Genomic DNA, 19461 nt, shown 5'->3' with positions numbered 1-19461 from the left:
CAGTAGCACAATATCGCGAAATTCGAGCGAGAACAGAAAACTAATCGCGAAAGCGAACCCCATGAAACGTCTTATCATGGACTCGCCTAATAACGTAACAATGGAAAGAGTTAATTTGCTGCCGCTGCAGGAAGAAAGGGTCCCAGGATAAGAGAAGCAGGATCCAGACGGTCGTCGAATGTAGTCCTGAGAACAGGGCGATCCTGACGGAGCGTTATCTTGCCTGGAGTCGTCGGTCGAGCGCACGAGGAGATCGTTTAGATAACGATCGAGAGGTCCGGCAGGAAACGGAGAGGAAGAAAAGGGTCTGGGGACAAAAAGAGGAACAGGACTACTCGCTTTGGCGTAACTAGGCGGACAGCTGTTCGATCTCCCTGAGGATCTCTTCCGTTGAACGAAAGACTTTCAAATGAATGGAACCCAGCTACCAAATATTATCGCGTCCAATATTACTTTATCAGTAGTAATATCGGTTAGCAGAGGAGTTAATCCAGTTGTTAAGTTCCAACGATGAAAGTATCAATAAAGAAAACGATCTTGTTACCCGCATTTCCCCTATCAAAAATCCTCTTCCTTTCCCTGGTGACCTCTTTAGCCTCGCGACAGCGTAATAATCGATTTTATCGCAAGGCAGTATCGATTCGTTGTCAATTCAAATTTTTCCCACGTTCAAAACTTCCGTTCGCCTCTCTCACTTCGCAGAGATCCCCTAATTAGCTGAACACCGTACCAAATGCTTCAAATGCTTCTTTTAATAGCTAAAGAAGAAAGCTACTCGCCCTTTGTAACAATCTCGTAAAATTGAAATTAGACCACTTAAAAGAAAGAACAACTCTATATGGAAGAAAGTTTCATTAGAAAATAAACAGTTCCTTTAATAAATCCCTTCTTCAATGAAATTTGTATCGAATAATCATAGTACCCGATAAAATACTCCAAATGCTTTATCTAATATCTAAGGAAGAAAGCTACTCACCCACTAGAACAATCTCGTGGAATTTAAATTAGTCATCATTTAAAAGAAAGAACAACTCTATATGGAAGAAAGTCTCGTTAGAAAATAAACAATTCAACTGTGCATCTACTCAAGAGTTGAAGTCACCGGCTACTCTTCAATAACGAGCATTCTGGGACAATACGTAGCATTCTGAAGCTCGATTTGCTAGAATTGTGAAACACCGTTCGAGTTGTTTGAATTTTCCCACGTTAAAAATTTACTTTCGTCCCTCTACCCTTGCGGAGATCCCTTAATTAGGAAAATACCGTACCAGACCTCTACGTGTCCACTCAAGGGTTAAAGTCGCTAGCTCCCCTTTACGATAACGTCGAGCCGATCCCAGGGAAACCTATCAGTTTAAGAGGGTCCGTGCGAAAAGTAAAGAACCGAACACGTCTTTATTAAAGTTAAACAATCGCTGGCCAGGCAAACCTAATCCTGATACGAGCTGCACCGGCACGCAGCCTTCTCGATACATACACTGTCCGCCCCTTCGTAGGTTCGATGGAATTTAAGTCCTCCTCGCGTACGATCCGCTCTTTCGATTGCAAATGGAGGAACGGAAGGGGTTGTCTTTGCAGTAACTCGTCCCGGTAAACATCGACGTCCTACGAAATTGTTATCCCCGGGAAACTAACCTCCATGTTTCGTGGGACGACTCTCTGTGTACGCTATTCGCAACCGTGGAAAGGCTTTGACAGTTTTATCGTTATTGTCGCTCCCGTTTCGAAATGGAGAACATTTTCGGTGGTTCCGAGTGCGTATACAAGATGGCGGCCGGATTACTTAAGATCGGAGACGATTTGGGGTTTATTAGTCTGAAAACCTTGCATACAAGGACGGAAGACAATTTTAGAAGGATAAATATAATACAATGGAGAGCCACGTTTCGTACGAGAGCCATATCAATTTCTGAAAATATCATTCGATTAAAGTTGTAACAATTTATTGTACCAATGGACAATGCGTTTAACTCTCGCAAACTCAAATTTTTGGTCTCACGATTCAATGGTTTACTGAAAACGAAATTGTACGAAATTACTCGCTTTTTCACCTTTTTCGGAATGTTACGGGTTTCTAGAATCGAGCAATTTTGTAAATTAAAATTACCGGAATTTTTTGAAATCTCTTGCGGGATTTTCACATTTTTGTATCGGAGGAACATGATGACCGAAAAGGTATTCGTGTTTCATTGATTCCCGGAATTTTTACGTTATTTTCAAAGAGAATCCGCGAATTATTTAACTCAGGAAAGGAAGAGATCGTAGGAACAATATAGGAACAAGAATAATAAGAAACATTGTGTATACAATATAATGTGTATTATATGTATTATATTTGTTGAGACAAGAAATCTTACGTTATTTCATTTCCTAAAGATTTATATAGCAGAATCAAGAACTGAATTCTTGACATAAACAATGCAGTCTCGATGGGTGCTGAACGATGACTGGCAATTTGTACTCACGTAATTATTGGGTACTGATATTGTTTAAGAGTATCGAAATCGTACAACCACTGATTTTGCATTAACCGTGTATTACAGTTTATGTAACACTAACTCCAATAAAGTAAAATGTCTACTCTTTTCTTCGTCTATGTTTCAACTAAAACGAATTGTAATTCAAGTATCGCAATCTACTGAGCTAATAAGTTGTTCAATAAGTTTGTCGTTCGATAAAATTTATTAAACAGTACGGTACAATGTAGTAATGTTCAATAAATTTTATGGAACGACAAAACTTATTCAGCAAGCTAGTGCTATACTGTTCAATAAGGCTTTTCGAACGACAAATCATACTGAACAACTTGGTATATATGAACGAGGTTTGTGTAAATGTGAAACAATACCAGGAAAGTAAAATAACAACGCTGCCTTAATTATAGTTAAGAGATCGTAATATTTTGTACATTTATATAGACATATATTTCAATAGTAACCGCGAGAAATGATTTAAGTTAGTCGTCATCTAATTGCGTTAGTTGTAATTACTTAGAACCAATTGGTTTTCAGCAATTATGAAAATTCAATATTCCGAACTTTGTTACACTAGTAATTACCGATTATTTCAGTCGAGTCGATTGTATTTAAATTCCAAAAAGTTTATTCTTTCAAATTTTTGTACCAGATAAATCTATGAAAGTTAAAATAATATAATACAACGAGTCAAAATATTTCTTGCAGACCGTGGTGCATTGATGGTATAAAATTCTTGTGCAAAATTATTATTTTTTTAATGGCACAAATTGTTCTATCGGTTAACCTTACGAATCGATTTTTACAACGTAACAAAGTCGATTTAACGCGACAAAAAGAAAAAAAAAGAAAAAATGGCATCCAGCGTACCGAAAGACCGAAGGAAAATATAAACAGCGAACGAGAAATAAGAGAACAAGTCGCGCAATTTCAGCAATTTTTAACGAGCAGATTTCGCTTCACCGCCATCGTCCCATTTTCCAGAACGGAAATCACCATTTGTTATTATCACGCTAGCGGGAGATGTGACGATTCCCGTGAAATATTCATCGACATCGACCGATAAATCCGTCGCTGAAGCAACAGGTTAAACGTAGACGTTTCTACGCGCTGACCTATCACAGTTTACTCTCTTTCTATGGATCGAGTGTGACAATAAATAATTAAACCACCCCTCGAATCGACGTTCGATCGCGTGAAATAAAAGCCAAGTGACGATTAAAGTACACTAAACCGAGCGAAGTAAAATTTTGTACGAGAGGGTAGAACGATGGGGGGAATATTTATTTGTTCCCCCAATAATTTTTTACTTATTCCCCAATCGCAAAAACATCATCCGTGAAATACTTTTCTCTTCTCTCTGGAGAAAGTTACGATTTTGTAAGCAGTAGATGCTTCGAAAGTAATATCTTTTCAACGGTTGTATACTACTCCTTACTGGTGGAAAATTAGGAACAAATTTAACATTCAGACAAGATCTTAACGATAGTCATTCAATGGCACGTATTTCGAAAAGAAAAACGTTGCAATTTCATTTGAAACCAATGAAACAAAAATAACTACTCGAAGCAATTTTCAACCAATTCTCGAAATTAGAATGATTGGAAATTTTAATCGTATTTAATCTTATTAATACAAAAAATTTGTACGGTAGCAAATAATTTCCGTTTTTAGATACGAAGAAATTACTTTTTGTATACCGAATTCAAACTTTCAAATTACTACGATCAAAGAAATGAAGGCCCAGAGACTCATGTCGATTACAAACGTCGTCAAACTAACTTGAACCAAACCTTACACTATTTAATGAATCGACGTACTTTTACTTTCGTTTTATATACTTTACTTTTGTATTGGACAAAAGTTACTCCATTTTAAACGTGAAACCGTAATCGAACAAAAAATTGCATTGTCACTGAAAAATGAAGACATAGAAACTCACGTCGATTCTAAACTTACTATAATTTCGTACTTCGTTAGACATCAGTAATCATCGCCAACGACAGAGAAATCTCTTCTTTTTTTTTCGGAATTTTCGATAATATTACAGTTCCCTGAACGAAAGTGCTTTCATTGTTCTTTTTCTTTCAACACAGTCCCCAGAGATGCGAACAGGGATCAACGACATCGCAAATCGAAGCGAAGTAACTGGAATCCGATCAAGAACAATAGCAAACATCGGCGATGATGGTTTATCGGTATTCTCTGTGACGTCTCCTCAGCTCGTGAACTTGGTTCCCTTTATTGTATTGAGTTTATCTTTCGAGAACAGGAATCCGAGCGAACTGAACTCTGGAGAGAGATTTACGGTGATCATTTTTTAAACAGAAATCTCACTGCCCGCGGAGAGAAGATTTTGTTTGGAAAGGAATTCTGACTAGTCGCTGAAAGAGAAATTTCTTCTGTTACTTCCTTGGACTTGAACGAATATCGGATAAATTTGTTTAGAAAAAATTAATCTCCTAAGAAAGTCGCACAAATTTTTCAAATGTTCGCTAAAACCTAATTTAAATGCCTATCGTAGTTCCTGGATCTGTTGAGTATACATTGAAGGCGAATTATAAATTGATAACCTCAAAATTAGAGGATAGTTTTGTAGAATATAATCTGCCAGGTGTAATATTAACAGACTTATCTCGAAATGTTCAAATTGTATCATTTGTTGTTCAAAATTTAGATAAAAATTCTTAGCTAAAATTCTTAAAGTTCCACGTTTGAAAAATATTCTTAACTACAATCTGTGATCCATTAATTACCATTGAAACTTCTTATTGATTTTTCACATGGCTCATCAAATCGAGTATTCGTTGTTTTTTCAAGTCAGTCGATTGTGTATCACGCGGAAAGTTTAAAACAAGAAATGTTCGACGAATCGTTAAAAATTGTTACAAGAAATACTTTCAAAAGAATACTTAATGCTATCCTATCAAATAAAGCTGAGAAGATCACGTAATCGTTCTCGTGGAGTTACGAATGGTAACTGAGTTTATAAATATTCAAATTCGTGGTAATATTACGTAAACCGAACGTGAATAAGAAGCTGCTTGTATATAAATGTTCTTACTGCCCGGCTAAAAAAAAATATCGTGTAACTGGTGAAGAAAGAAAGCATAAAAAGTGTTTGAGTTTATAATTATTCACAGCATTGTATATGCTATTTCGGGCCAGGAAAGGTCTGTCTCCCAAAGGAATATCACGCTCAACAAAAGCAGGAAAGGCGCGCCAGCTGTGACCGAAAACGGTCATACCGAATCGTTTAGGTCTCCGCGTCGCAGCGCAACAGCACCACTCACTGTACACGGTTGTAGAAGTCGAAAATTAAAAATTTTTCTCTAAAACTCACTCTCTGCTCTAAAATTTTGCTCTGTACACTCACTGTACACGACTGTAGAAGTCGAAAATTAAAAATTTTGTTCTGTACACTCACTGTACACGACTGTAGAAGTCGAAAATTTTTAATTTTTCTCTAAAACTCAATCCTGCTCTAAAATTTTGCTCTGTATACTCACTGTACACGACTGTAGAAGTCGAAAATTTAAAATTTTTCTCTAAAACTCAATTCTGCTCTAAAATTTTGCTCTGTATACTCACTGTACACGACTGTAGAAGTCGAAAATTTTTAATTTTTCTCTAAAACTCAATCCTGCTCTAAAATTTTGCTCTGTATACTCACTGTACACGACTGTAGAAGTCGAAGATTTAAAATTTTTCTCTAAAACTCAATTCTGCTCTAAAATTTTGCTCTGTATACTCACTGTACACGACTGTAGAAGTCGAAAATTAAAAAGTTTTCTCTGAAACTCACACTCTGCTCCAAAATTTTGCTGTATACACTCACTGTACACGACTGTAGAAGTCGAAAATTTTTAATTTTTCTCTAAAACTCAATTCTGCTCTAAAATTTTGCTCTGTATACTCACTGTACACGACTGTAGAAGTCGAAAATTAAAATTTTTTCTCTAAAACTCAATTCTGCTCTAAAATTTTGCTGTATACACTCACTGTACACGACTGTAGAAGTCGAAAATTTTTAATTTTTCTCTAAAACTCAATTCTGCTCTAAAATTTTGCTGTGTATACTCACTGTACACGACTGTAAAAGTCGAAGATTAAAAATTTTTCTCTAAAACTCACACTCTGCTCTAAAATGTTGCTCTGTACACTCACTGTACACGACTGCAGAAGTCGAAAATTTAAATTTTTTCTCTAAAACTCAATTCTGATCTAAAATCTTGCTCTGTATACTCACTGTACACGACTGTAGAAGACGAAAATTTAAAATTTTTCTCTAAAACTCACTCTCTGCTCTAAAATGTTGCTCTGTACACTCACTGTACACGACTGCAGAAGTCGAAAATTTAAATTTTTTCTCTAAAACTCAATTCTGATCTAAAATCTTGCTCTGTATACTCACTGTACACGACTGTAGAAGACGAAAATTTAAAATTTTTCTCTAAAACTCACTCTCTGCTCTAAAATTTTGCTCTGTGCACTCACTGTACACGACTGTAAAAGTCGAAAATTTTAAATTTTTCTCTAAAACTCAATTCTGCTCTAAAATTTTGCTCTATATACTCACTGTACACGACTGTAGAACCCGAAAATTTTTAATTTTGCTCTAAAATGTTCACAGTAACGTCCTGATAATTTCACCACTTCTTAAACTTTCGAACTTTCGAAATACGAAACAACTGCTAAGCACGTCCGTATTGGTTTTACTATCGTTTCGAACGATAGCAATGTATCAGTGATTGCGACCAAAAGATTCTTTAATTTTGCACCGAAGAATACACACAATATCACCGGGATACGTATTTCCTTTTCTGCTTGGTCAGGTTTCGTTGGACTCGAGACACTAAGCGGAAGTAGTCGGTATCGAAGCGGAGTAGAGATGAATCGTGGAAAATTAACCGTGCAAATTCAGCTAAAGTTAACATTAATATGGAATACGATACGAGCTTCCGTTGGGGTCCAAACGGACCCGCCCACCGCCGTAGTCGCCCAAAGGTCCATCGTTTCGGTAATACCCACAGGAGTATGTATCGAAACTACCCGTATTTCCTGTAATATTGCTAATTTATAGAACGCACGTGGCCCTCCGTAATAATACAATGCGCGCGGTTCAAGAAATTCCCGTAACAATGGGGACCTACCGGGAAGACAAACGATAGCCTATTCCCAAAAGCAATCGCGGCTGAACGAGCTGTTTACGAATGCGTCGTGCCGGTCCAGCAATAACAACTGCCGATAACGTAGACTCGTCGCGTTCCGCGAACGTTTAACGCGTCACGGGGCCACCCGCGGCGATCTACGACGGGATTTCGAGTTAATTTGTCGCTTGATCGCCGATTCGTAGCACCCGCGGGATTTCACGGGCTTCGAAATCGGTCGACGTCCGACACGCCATAAGGCCCGATGCGGTTAATGGAGCTCCATGCGTATCCTCCCCTTTGCCCCCCACTCTTCTTTCTCGTCCAATGCAGATGCTTCTCGCGGTGGGTTCGCGTTTCGTACACCTGAATGATTCATCAACTCGGCGCTGATTGCCGACGATGGACATTACACGTACACAGAAGTTAGGGTTACCGTCACTGGGATCGCGAGCATTCCTGGGTCTACGCAAATCGAGATAGATCGATTTGGAGGTTATTTTATTGTACAGGGTGAGTCGAAAATCGTAGCACAAAGGGGATGATTCTACGTGAAAAAATAGATCGGTATAATTAAAGTTAAACATTAACAGTACTTGGTGAAATAACTAATTGGTAGAAGCTCAAATATGTTGAATAGGTTCCATTGATAATAAAAACACTCGACTCGGTGCTGATTGGCGACGATGGACATTGCATGAACATAGAAGTTAGGGTTATTGTTCCTGGGATCGCGAGCATTCTCGGGTTTACGCAAATCGAGATAGATTGACTTAGAGGTTATTTTATTATGTAGGGTGAGTTGGAAATTGTTGTACAAAGAGGGTGATTCTACGTGAAAAAATAAGAAAAGATTTGGTATAATTGAAGTTTAACACTAACCATACTTGGTGAAATAACCTTTTTAAAATTTAATTTGAAATTCTGTCTTAATAGGTGATTCATTTGTCAAATTGTTGAATAAGTTTTGTCGTTCGGTAAAAATTATTGAGCAACCTAGTACTACAATGTTCAATAAATTTTATCGAACGACAAAACTTATCGAACAACCTAGTAATTGTTAAAAGCTCAAATATGTAGAATAGATTCTATTAATAATAAAAACACTGAGACGTTACTATCAAATTACAACAGGTAATTATGACTATAAGTGCAACAGACTTTTGATAGCTATTCGCTATTAAAAATTGTAATATTTTTGTTTTAGCTGGGATCAACGTGGAGCTTAATATTTTCTGCCTAGGAAGACTCTTTAAAACACTCTTAAAATCCATAACGAGAGAGGCAAAGGGAGATCGTATAATTTTTGCATGCATGTAAAATGTAACAGATAACCCGTTAAATATGGATAAACGTTAAAATTTTCAGAAACTTATCTTACCAACGAAAAATAAAAATACATCGTGAGTTTCATTAATAATAACGTTTGCATATTAATATCGAGATGTAATACAATCGATGCACCATTCGTTATTTTTCAAAATTTATCCAACCGTATTATACTATTTACTACTTAATTTAACAATACGTTGAATTCTCGAGAATCCATTATCAACGCAACACGGAAGACTGAAAACCTCATAATCGAGAAATTACGAAGGACGAATCATCTACACAACATGGAAGATTAGAAGTTTCATAGATCAGAAGATTAGAAGTTTCAAGATTTTAATCTTGAGAGTTTAAAAAGTCGAATCATCTGCACTACATGGAAGATTAAAACTTTCATACTTGAGAGGTTGAAAAGGTCAAATCATCTGCACCACATGGAACTTTCATAAAACTTTCATACTTGAGAGGTTAAAAAAGGTCAAACTGTAAACAAAGCATGCAAAGTTAAAAATCTCGTATCAGAAAAGTTGAAGAGGTAAAACTCGAGGTCAGGTTTCGACAAAATTCATCCAACTGTTCCCACTTTGCGTTTCTTCTTTCATTCGGTTTTACATTTATTTATCTCGTACACTTGCACGATAAAGGCATGAAATAAATAAAAAATAAATAAAGTACACCGATGCGATGAAACGTTCGCCTAAAAGCACGGGGACGAATTCATCCAGCGGAAACACGCGTCTCCTCTATAAACCACCCCTGTCCAAAGAGGATGGAGCGTCACCACTGTTCGATAGCTGCAATTGTCCGCGCAGTTGTTTCTTCGGTCGTAACTCGTTGCACGGTAATTAGATATTTTCGTTAGTTTCGTAATCCTAGATTTTCCGAGCCATCTGCCACCAGCTGGCCCCGAGGTCAATTCAACGACTCTGAGTTAATTTTCGCAACCCCCTGTTGCCGACCACTTGGTCTTCGTATTTCTGGAACAATTACTCTACGAATGCAACAAGGGGAAAGGATCGATAGTGTCCCTTTCGTGGAAAATGGAGACGAAAATGGGGGTGGGGTGGGTGGTAGGGAATGTTGTTAACGTGAAATGCCCTTGAACCCTCGCTTTGTGCTCCATTGAAAGTTACGAAACATAGAATTGGACCAGAGTTCTCTATCGTTTGGTTGAAGTTCCCGGTGCTTCGTTTTGAGACTCGATTGTACTTAAATTAAGTGTTTCCACCAGCTACGTTTGATTTAGGTTAGGAGTAGTTTGGGTAAACTTTGAACGCCGATACCAGAAGGTGTTTCGAGCCTTAAGGTACGTTTTCATGTGAATTTAAAAAACACGACACTGTACGACAGTGTAACGGTTTCTTTTAATTCGATTTTTTGAATCTTATTTTCACGAGAGACACTCTCACGACTTTTATCACTGTCAAGCAGTAATCTGGAGATTTGGAGTTTTTGGCACGAAACTTGATCGTTTCGAAGATGATACGAGCAGGTATTAAAATTAATTTATCACGAGGCATTCTAAAAGTAATAAATTGGTCGAAAAACTGCTACACTGTCACGTGACGACCTTTAGACTTAGAATGTATTTTAAGTAGTAATTTAAGAACGTATTTTGAGCTCTAGATAATATTTTAAACTTTTAATTGAGAATCTATTTCGGTAAGTTTTGTATCTGGTTAAGAGTTATAAATTGGCAATTATTCGTGTCAATTTTGAAACTCAATTTAATTTCAAGAAACCAGAAAACTTTGATACGATTTAAGATTTAATTTAACGATTATTTAAATACATTTTTTACTTGAAACTGTTTAGATTGAAAGGTGTTCATATTAATTTTGAGCCATCAGTTGATCTCGAAAAATTTGATTTAGAATTTTTGAAAGGAATTTTGAAACTTGTAGCACACATTAGAAATTGTTCGAACCAATTTTGAATGTTCATTTGGACGAGTTTGGAGCTTGAAAATAAATCTGAAAACTCCCCGGAATAAAATTAATATCCCATACAAATATTTCGTTCGAATATTTCAGTGTCGTCGTACGTACACTGTTCGAATAATTTTATTTCGAATACCGCAACTATTCAAATTGAAAAGCAATGGTTATCGTGTACACGTGATATATCAACATTGCGTATCAGGTTCGTGCAAACATTCTCGGTATTATGAGGTCCACTTTAGTAGAGTAGGGACGTCTGCAAGGATTTTCCAGGAAGAGTAACGCGAACACGCTACGGTTGCTGACGCGTAGATCGAGAAGCATAAATCAGGATCTAGGCAAGCTATCAAGAGCGCAGCTCGACGAAATCTTCTTAGACCAATTTGTAGTACAAACGAGCCGAGCGTCTCGAATAAAAGGGTCGTTTATGAAACGCGACGAAGCAAAATGTTCATGTGGTCCACACTATGGCAAAAACAATGAAGCTGTGGAAAAACGGAGTGGGTGAAAATTGTTGGAACACGTTCAACCTTACTGTCCTGTAACCTAACTGTCTTACAAGAATATTATGAAAGATTATTATGAAATAATTGAAAGCTATCTATACTTACTAACCATTTTTAATTAAATTCTAATTATTGTACATAACGGTACAAACTTACCATGTCAACAATTATGTGTTAAAAACAGTATTTATGTATGATAGAAGAGAAGTTTTTAAATTAAGAGTAAGAAAAAGAATCTGACAATATATGGCAATACAAACTTGCTATGTTAATAATTATTATCTAATCAAATGAAAGCAATCTATACTTACTAGCCATTTTTAATTAAATTCTAATTATTGTACATAACGATACAAACTTACCATGTCAACAATTATGTGTTAAGAAAAGTATCTATGTACGATAGAAGAGAAATTTTTAAATTAAGAGTAAGAAAAAAAATCTGACAATATATGGCGATACAAACTTGCTATGTTAATAATTATTATCCAATCAAATGTTACTAATAAAGAAGAAAGAGTAACCAGACAAAATGTATCTGGATGAATATTTTATAAATTAATATAATAACATTAGTATCCAATTTTGCATAAATACAAATATTCTGTATATATTCTGCATATGCTGTTCACATTCGTGTACACCACAAACGTATTTAAAGAAGAAAATTCATTTAATATTCAACTTTCGCTGTTGCCACCTTCGTTCCCAATTTCTACACTCAAAGATATAATTTCGTAGAAAATAATTTTTTCCGTATCACACCTAAGCCCAAACTAATTGAATATCAGACCGATGTTCGAACTCCTAAGACCTTTCCATCAGTCTCGAGTTGGATGAGAATTTTGTTCGATAAGTGTTCCTTGAAATTTGGCCCCAGGTTTTCTCAGGATACTCTACGGACCTTTCTCATTATTTTTACACGCCGACTTCATCGTTGCAGCTATACCAGCCAGTTTAGGGTACATTCAATATGAGAGAGAGTTCAAGGCATTCCCAAAAGCATCATTAAGGAACACACTGTAGGTCCTCGGCTGGCCGAGATACGGCAAACCTGGCCGCCCACATCGTTTTCGGAGTTCTCGGAGTCCGGTGACAAGGGCCGACAGGATTTAGGATCACCGGGATACCCAGGATACCCCATGATCCCCAGGCACGTGTAATCCGAACCGGTGCATCGCGTCACGCGATGTAATCGCGGCATTCTCGGAGCACGCGAATTGAATAAGACTTCGTCTGCGTCTGGTCGTTTAGCTTGGGACCGAGCCTGGCGTGACTGGATATTATCCAGTGATTTATCGTTCCTGGTAACGTCTAGCATTTTCTTCTCTGTTCCATCACATTTTAAATGGCAATCAAAACCAAGAACGATTTCCAAGGACCGATGTTTCGATCGTAATACGAACTCCCTCGCTAACTGTTCGAACTTTACCCTCGTTAATTGTACGGAACCAGATCCTACCGACATTAGTATTTACTCGGGACGATGTGCTCGTTGACGACTTGCGACCAGACACGAACGCGAGATTGAATTTCATTCGTTAATAAAGATTGAAATTTTTATATTTTCAATGTCGTTGCGATTGCCTTAACAATAAACGGATAATGTTTATGAGTGAAAAATGAGTCTACACGCTTCATCGTTCGGACTATTTTCAACTATGATATTTCAAAAAACATTCTTTTTTTTCTTTTTTGAAATTCAAATTTTTTTAAAGAACGTCTTAACTGTTAATTATCTGGGTTAGGTCTGGGTGGAAAACGTTGGAACGAAACGTAGCCACATTGTTCCCAATAAATGCAATCTACTGAAAAAAGAAAAAGTCTTTACGTCCAATCGAATTTTGGTGAATTTCGAATTATGTAAATTTTTAAAAATAACCCAAACGAGGTCGTTTTCTGCGTTTCAATTCGGCGAATCTCGTCGGTCTATTAATAATACACTCGTGAAGGTGCAATGTTAAATATACAAGTTTTAATTTTCAAGTGAAAAACTGAATTCGATCGCGTTAAAATTTCCATTGGAAAGGAAACCTTCCAGCTGAACTTTAGCAATTTACTAATCAAAAGCCGTCATTGCAGTGCAAGGGGCCAACAGTCACTGGAAAATTGATCCTTCTGGAACACCGTACTCTCCTCGAACGTCCGAAGTTTACTGTCCTGTCGAGGCTTGAATTTGAGATCAAAGAAGTTGCTCGACCGAAAACTGCATCACTCGACTCAAACTGTATCCTCTGTAGAAATGTTCAACGTAACTGGCTCCGAAATCTTAATATATTGGGTTGCTCGGAAAGTCATTTCGTTTTCCAAAATGGAGAATTATATAATTTGATAAAATGTTTATACATTGTAAAAAAATCGTGTTTCATTTTCACCGAAAAAAAAAACGAAAATCACGATGTACGTTACTTTTTTAAGTGAGTAAAATTATGTCAATTTGTGAATTGATGTGTGCATATTATTCTATGCAAAATTCTGATCAAGAACAGTGTTTGTTTATTAAAATATGAAAACCACCGACACGCACGCTGAAGACGAGCAATTCTCCAAACATAATGTTTATGCACTTTAAAAAAATCGTGTTTCATTTTCACCAAAAAAAAAAAAACGAAAATCACGATGTACGTTACTTTTTTAAGTGAGTAAAATTATGTCAATTTGTGAATTGATGTGTGCATATTATTCTATGCAAAATTCTGATCAAGAACAGTGTTTGTTTATTAAAATATGAAAACCACCGACACGCACGCTGAAGACGAGCAATTCTCCAAAATGGAGAATGTATAATTTAATAAAATGCTTATACATTCTAAAAAAAATCGTGTTTCATTTTCACCGAAAAAAAAAACGAAATGACTTTTCGAACAACCCAATAAAAAGAAGTTGCACACTAACCATGTTGAGATTTTTCACAAGTGGATGTGTCGTGTAGATGTTTGCAAAGCGCCATTTTTTACAAACATTTGAGAGTGAATGTACGAAAACTAAAGTGACGTGAAACTTAATTAACTGCTCAAAGTCACTATCTAATTACAATAGAATGAACGATAATATATTAAAGGTACAGATTGCATTATTCAATATTTTTCGAGAATATACGTTTGTAGTTTTCGTACCGTTCGACGATATTTTCAGGTTATGTTTCAATGACCTTGAGCGATCAATTAATTCCGATTCGTTTATAGTCGACCTGAATGGGAAAGTCCAATCTCGAAATTTGTTACTTCTTAAATTCGATACAACTGTCTGAACGAAATTTTTTTATTTGTACAAAAGTTAGGAAAATAATTATTAACGTCCTTTTCTTCAAGTTGAGTAAAATTTTTCCGTGAGAATGTAATAATTTCTTATAAAAGAGGACAAAATTGATATCAGTGAACGCGAACACGGCGCATTAAAATCAAAAAAAAAAGAAAAGTAAAGAAAAAATCTTAACGTCATCGCGTTAGAAAAGTTTAAAATTGTTTTGTTGTATGAAATTGTGTTACGGCTTCCGCTTTCCTTCCGCGTCGACTAATTTATTGTTCGTTGTGTGCATTAGCTGAAAGTTTCATTAACCCCCATGAATCCGGGCTGCGTGCGCCAGGCAATTCCGCGTGGCGGGCCACGCAATTTATTTTCTATACAATTTTCATGGGTCCTTAACGAGTTCCGCGCTCGCGACGTAAATCGCGACCGAACAGGCCGTCGCAATTTAATTTGTTTGCGATTATAACAATCTGTCTACGTTGCCAAATAACCGCGAAATCTTTGCAATGAGTTTCCACGCTGAAACCGTTTTTCCACGGTTAATAAATTCGGCATTTCGTAAGGAACGATTGAAATTTCTATTTCACTGGACGGAGAAAACAAAACTGATCGAGATTCCAATTTCGAGATCATCTTTTTTCAAAGCTGTGACAATCTATAACTACGTTTATATATTATATAGTTATAGATAGTTACAGTTATAGATAATCGTAGTTATATATAGTAACAAGTTAACTCGTTCAGAGTTACTATACTACATGGAATTACATTCTTTCATCGCGACCGGTAATCGAATACGAATGAATTAACAACATCGCGTATTCTCAGCGATGCAAAATAAGTGTTGCTTGCAAAAAAAAAAAAACGCCTAAATTACAAATTTTTCAAAACAATTTCCTCCCTGATACTTTCACCTGATACTTTATCCCTCAGCTAATTCTATCGTCGCAATTCGAAAACAAAGAGTGTCACCGCAACACCTACCACGAGACACGAGTCCAAACACGCGCAAAGGAATACAAACAGCCCCGAACGAGTGGAAAAACACGACCTTGGAAACGAATCGTATCGCGTGGTACTTGGAATCGATGAATGCCACCCACGGCCGGCGTACGTCGAAACACCTCGAAAATTGTCGGCATCTGTCGCGGAACGTCGACGAGAATCCCCAAGGGAAGGGCCCGCTCATAAAATTCCCCAGAAACCGGTCATCGCCGCTCGCTTGTCCGAAATTGCTTCGCTTGTGATCGACGAATATGCATTCCGGCGTGGAAAAAAATTGCATCTTTCGGGGAGATGCGTATGCATATGCATATCTCCGTACCATAGGAGTTTCGAATGTGGCACGCAGGCCAGAGTGGGCGATGGGTGGGCGAGTGGGTGGTCGAGGGTGTGAGGACCACGGACCGGCGCATTGTGTTCGGCCTTCATTCTCTTCCTCGTTGGAACCACCTCTCCCCCCCCCCCCCAGCCCACCCGGCCCAGCTTTTAATTAACTCGTTTGTTTGTCCGCGTTCTGGAATTCCTGAATCGCTGTGTACGCGCGTGTGCAGCCGCGCCGCGAAATTGCATTTTTCTTCGTCGCCATTCTTCGAACGGTCGCGTGTCACAAATTTCGAGGGAAATTGCGTCCGGGACAATATACACGCGTACTGTGGTAAGAGCTTTGTTAATTGTTGATCCGGGAATCGAACCCGCGGCCGTACCGGCTGAAAGACACATTGCGAATTGTCGAATTGTCTCTGGTCTTCGATCGGGACTCGTTCGAACCTCAACTCCTGTCGAAATGTTCAGACGATGTTTCGACATTTTCGGGTATATGGAAAATGGGGCAGTGGTTTTGGGTAACTTTTTTTTAATACCTGTAGTTTGAGAGCAATTGGGTAACGTGTCGGACGGTTCTAAGTACACCCACGCGGTACTAATATAACCTCGAATTTCGTTTTAATAGCTTCCTGCCGGGTCACGGGTAAAATGTGGACACTGTCGGTGTACGTTACGTTGGGTGGGTAATTGTGGATTGTTACGAGAGTTTGCGTTCGAATGAAATAAACGAGGGTGTGCATTTCGGAAAGATTACCCAAGAATTGAATATGCAAAACACCGCGAAAGAGACTTTTCTAATTACGCTCAGTTGGTGTCCCTTCTAATTCGCGCGAAATGTACCCAGTGTATCGTAGCGGGTAGGTATAATTTCACGGGTAAAAGCGCACAAAAGTAATTGTTCTCTAGTTAGAATTGTTTTCGTGTCGGTGCCAGTTTGTCTTCATAGAACGCGACATTAAGTTGCAATAAAAGCAACTGGATGCTCAGGACCACTCAATGAGCTCCCCTATCCCACCGTTATGTCTCCGTGTATAGGTATAGCGCATGTGTCTCTTGAACGAAGTGACGTGCCGAAGTATAAATGGTAATGATCCGAATTTCGTCGTAGAACTTTTTGACAAAATTGGAACAATCAACGTGACGATCAGATCGAATAATCTAGATCGATTTGTAAAAATCCAGGGTGACGTTTCAAATTTCCAGATCTCTCGGAAGGTTTCTCACTTTAATATCTCATCCAATGTCACGCCAATCCAAAGTGACGAGAGATCAGAGACCAATAAAGGCAGTTGGTCGTGAAACCAATAGAACTGTCGCTTGGTCTTGGTTGGGCGCAATGGTCGACATTTTGTCACTGTTAAGTATCGAGGATCGAACGAAGCTTTACTTTCGCAAAAAATGTCGATTCGAGATAAACATTGCGTCACAGGTTTGAAAATGAAGTGTTAGAACAAATTCATTTGCACATCTTCAAATGATACGAAGTAACATAGCTAATGATTAAAATTGATCTTCTAGAATTGTTAATTTTACGGTCTTGAGTAAGTTCCGTCAGTTATCATTCTGACTGAACAGAATCACCTACTTAGCTAGTTAATAGTAATCGTCTTGGATCAAAATTTGATTCGAAAGAATCATACGTCGCTGTAAGTTTAATTCTTCATCGGTCTACCAAGTGTTTAGTACTTCAAAATTCAAGATGTACGGGCAATATGAAACTATAGTAGGTAGAACTGAATCACAATAATTTCATGCAAAATTCTTCTATATCACCCTTAACTGTAATCTCACCAGGACTGTAGAAGCTAACAAGTTATGTATTTGAACCATGCAAAAGTCTCACTGTTGAACTAAACGAAGTCAGTAACTGTGCCAATTGAAGCAATCGATATTTGATTTAGAATGATTTTATGACTTTGATTCTAGTCTCTTCTAATTCCTATAAGATCTCTTTACATCTGCATCGTTGCAACAGCTCTATTAGTACCTAAAACTATAAAATAACACCTGCCCACATGTCTGAAAATTAACCTACAGTGATTAAAACACTAAACAGAATCAATACCTACTAGCTAATAACAATCAGCTTTGAATAACCAAAGTTCGTATACATACACGTAGTTAGAATACCAAAATTGTAGCATGAAATCACAACAATTTGATGCACAAGTTTACACCTACTGTGTCTTTAATCCTTTGTTACATTACTCGATTCCTAGAACGACACAAGATAAGAACAGTACCTAACAGTGATCAGACGATCGATGAATATCAGCAGTCAGGTTAGTTAACGCCAACCGGCTCTAAACAACAAAAAGATATAACTCTGAACGATTCCCATATCCCCCTAATTCGAATGTCCCTTCCATTGGAACGAGATCATCAAACTCCGTTGCGCAATGATCCTACGTATCCGTGAGGTTAATCCTCCGTCGTTCTATCTAGGACCTCGAAAGCCAAGACTTTTCAAAGACCAGATTCATAACTACACCGCCCGACAAATCTCCGCGTTTAACATCTATGTCGAACAAAGTTGCTAACAATACGCTGCTATTTCGTCTTCAAATAATCAGACACCATTGCGGTGAGAGCGAGATAATAAAGCGTTCTCAGTTCCACAGATTCCGCTCGTGGCACTTATGCGCCGGGAGTCCAATTTATAATAGACTGGAACACGGTATGGATTTAACTTCGAATGTAGGCCACCCAGTGTCATGCGAACGTGCGTCCGGATCGCGACTGAGTGTTCGTGAACGTCGTCCAAGCTTTGCTGGTTGGAATGATCGACAGGGGTGAGGGGTGCGGACTGTTCGGGAACAGGTGCGTTCAGATACAGCGGATTTATTCTTGAAACTTGGACATATACACTGTTGATCGTTTGGCTGATTTTCTCTCTAAAATTGGACGTCGTTAAGGCATAGTCTCGGCCCAGGGAGTAGTCAAAGTGTCACCGTACTAGACGAATCGGATTCTTTATGTAAAATCGAGGCCGCGGGTTCGATTTCCGGATCAACAATCAACAAAGCTCTTACCACGGAGCGTGTATATCGTTCCCGATGCAATATCCCTCGAAATTTGTGACACGCGACCGTTCGAAGAATGGCGACGAGATACCATAGAAAGTGTACACATCAAATAGTCGACAATCATCGAACGAGCGGAACAAAACCGAAAGACTTTTCCAAGCAACGAGGTAATTACTCTTATTTACTCTTTAACCTGTTTATCACCGATGTCAGGAGTTACGAGTTAACTGGACACGGTAGAAAGCTTTCCTCGATCGAAGAAACGAATAAATCGTTGAAATTGATCAATCGGAAATGCATTATTCGCGGTTTCTTCGTAGCTTGCGCGACAGCAGTTGCAATTCATCAAGCCTCGTGTGTAACCATTCATAATTCCAATCGATCCGCGTGTCACGAGATGGTAATCGCTCCAAATTCCTGCGTTCCATGTTTATGGACCAATTTCGCCGACCTACGCC

The 19461-nt window shown here is 38.0% G+C and overlaps 1 protein-coding gene across 2 annotated transcripts in view; it reads left to right on the top strand.

Moving 5' to 3' along the window:
• The first annotated feature begins 18756 nt into the window (after positions 1-18756).
• The window catches only part of LOC143144723 (uncharacterized), a 53373-nt gene continuing 52668 nt past the window's right edge, over positions 18757-19461 (top strand). For both annotated transcript variants that reach the window (XM_076307422.1, XM_076307423.1), the window contains exon 1: positions 18757-19170. The gene's annotated coding sequence lies outside the window, so the exon portion shown is untranslated. The remainder of the gene's footprint in view (positions 19171-19461) is intronic.

The sequence above is a fragment of the Ptiloglossa arizonensis genome, chromosome 3, assembly GCF_051014685.1.
Source record: "Ptiloglossa arizonensis isolate GNS036 chromosome 3, iyPtiAriz1_principal, whole genome shotgun sequence".
NCBI lineage: Eukaryota > Metazoa > Arthropoda > Insecta > Hymenoptera > Colletidae > Ptiloglossa > Ptiloglossa arizonensis.
Note: the sequence above shows the minus strand (reverse complement) of the source record. Positions and strands in the feature narration are given on the sequence as shown.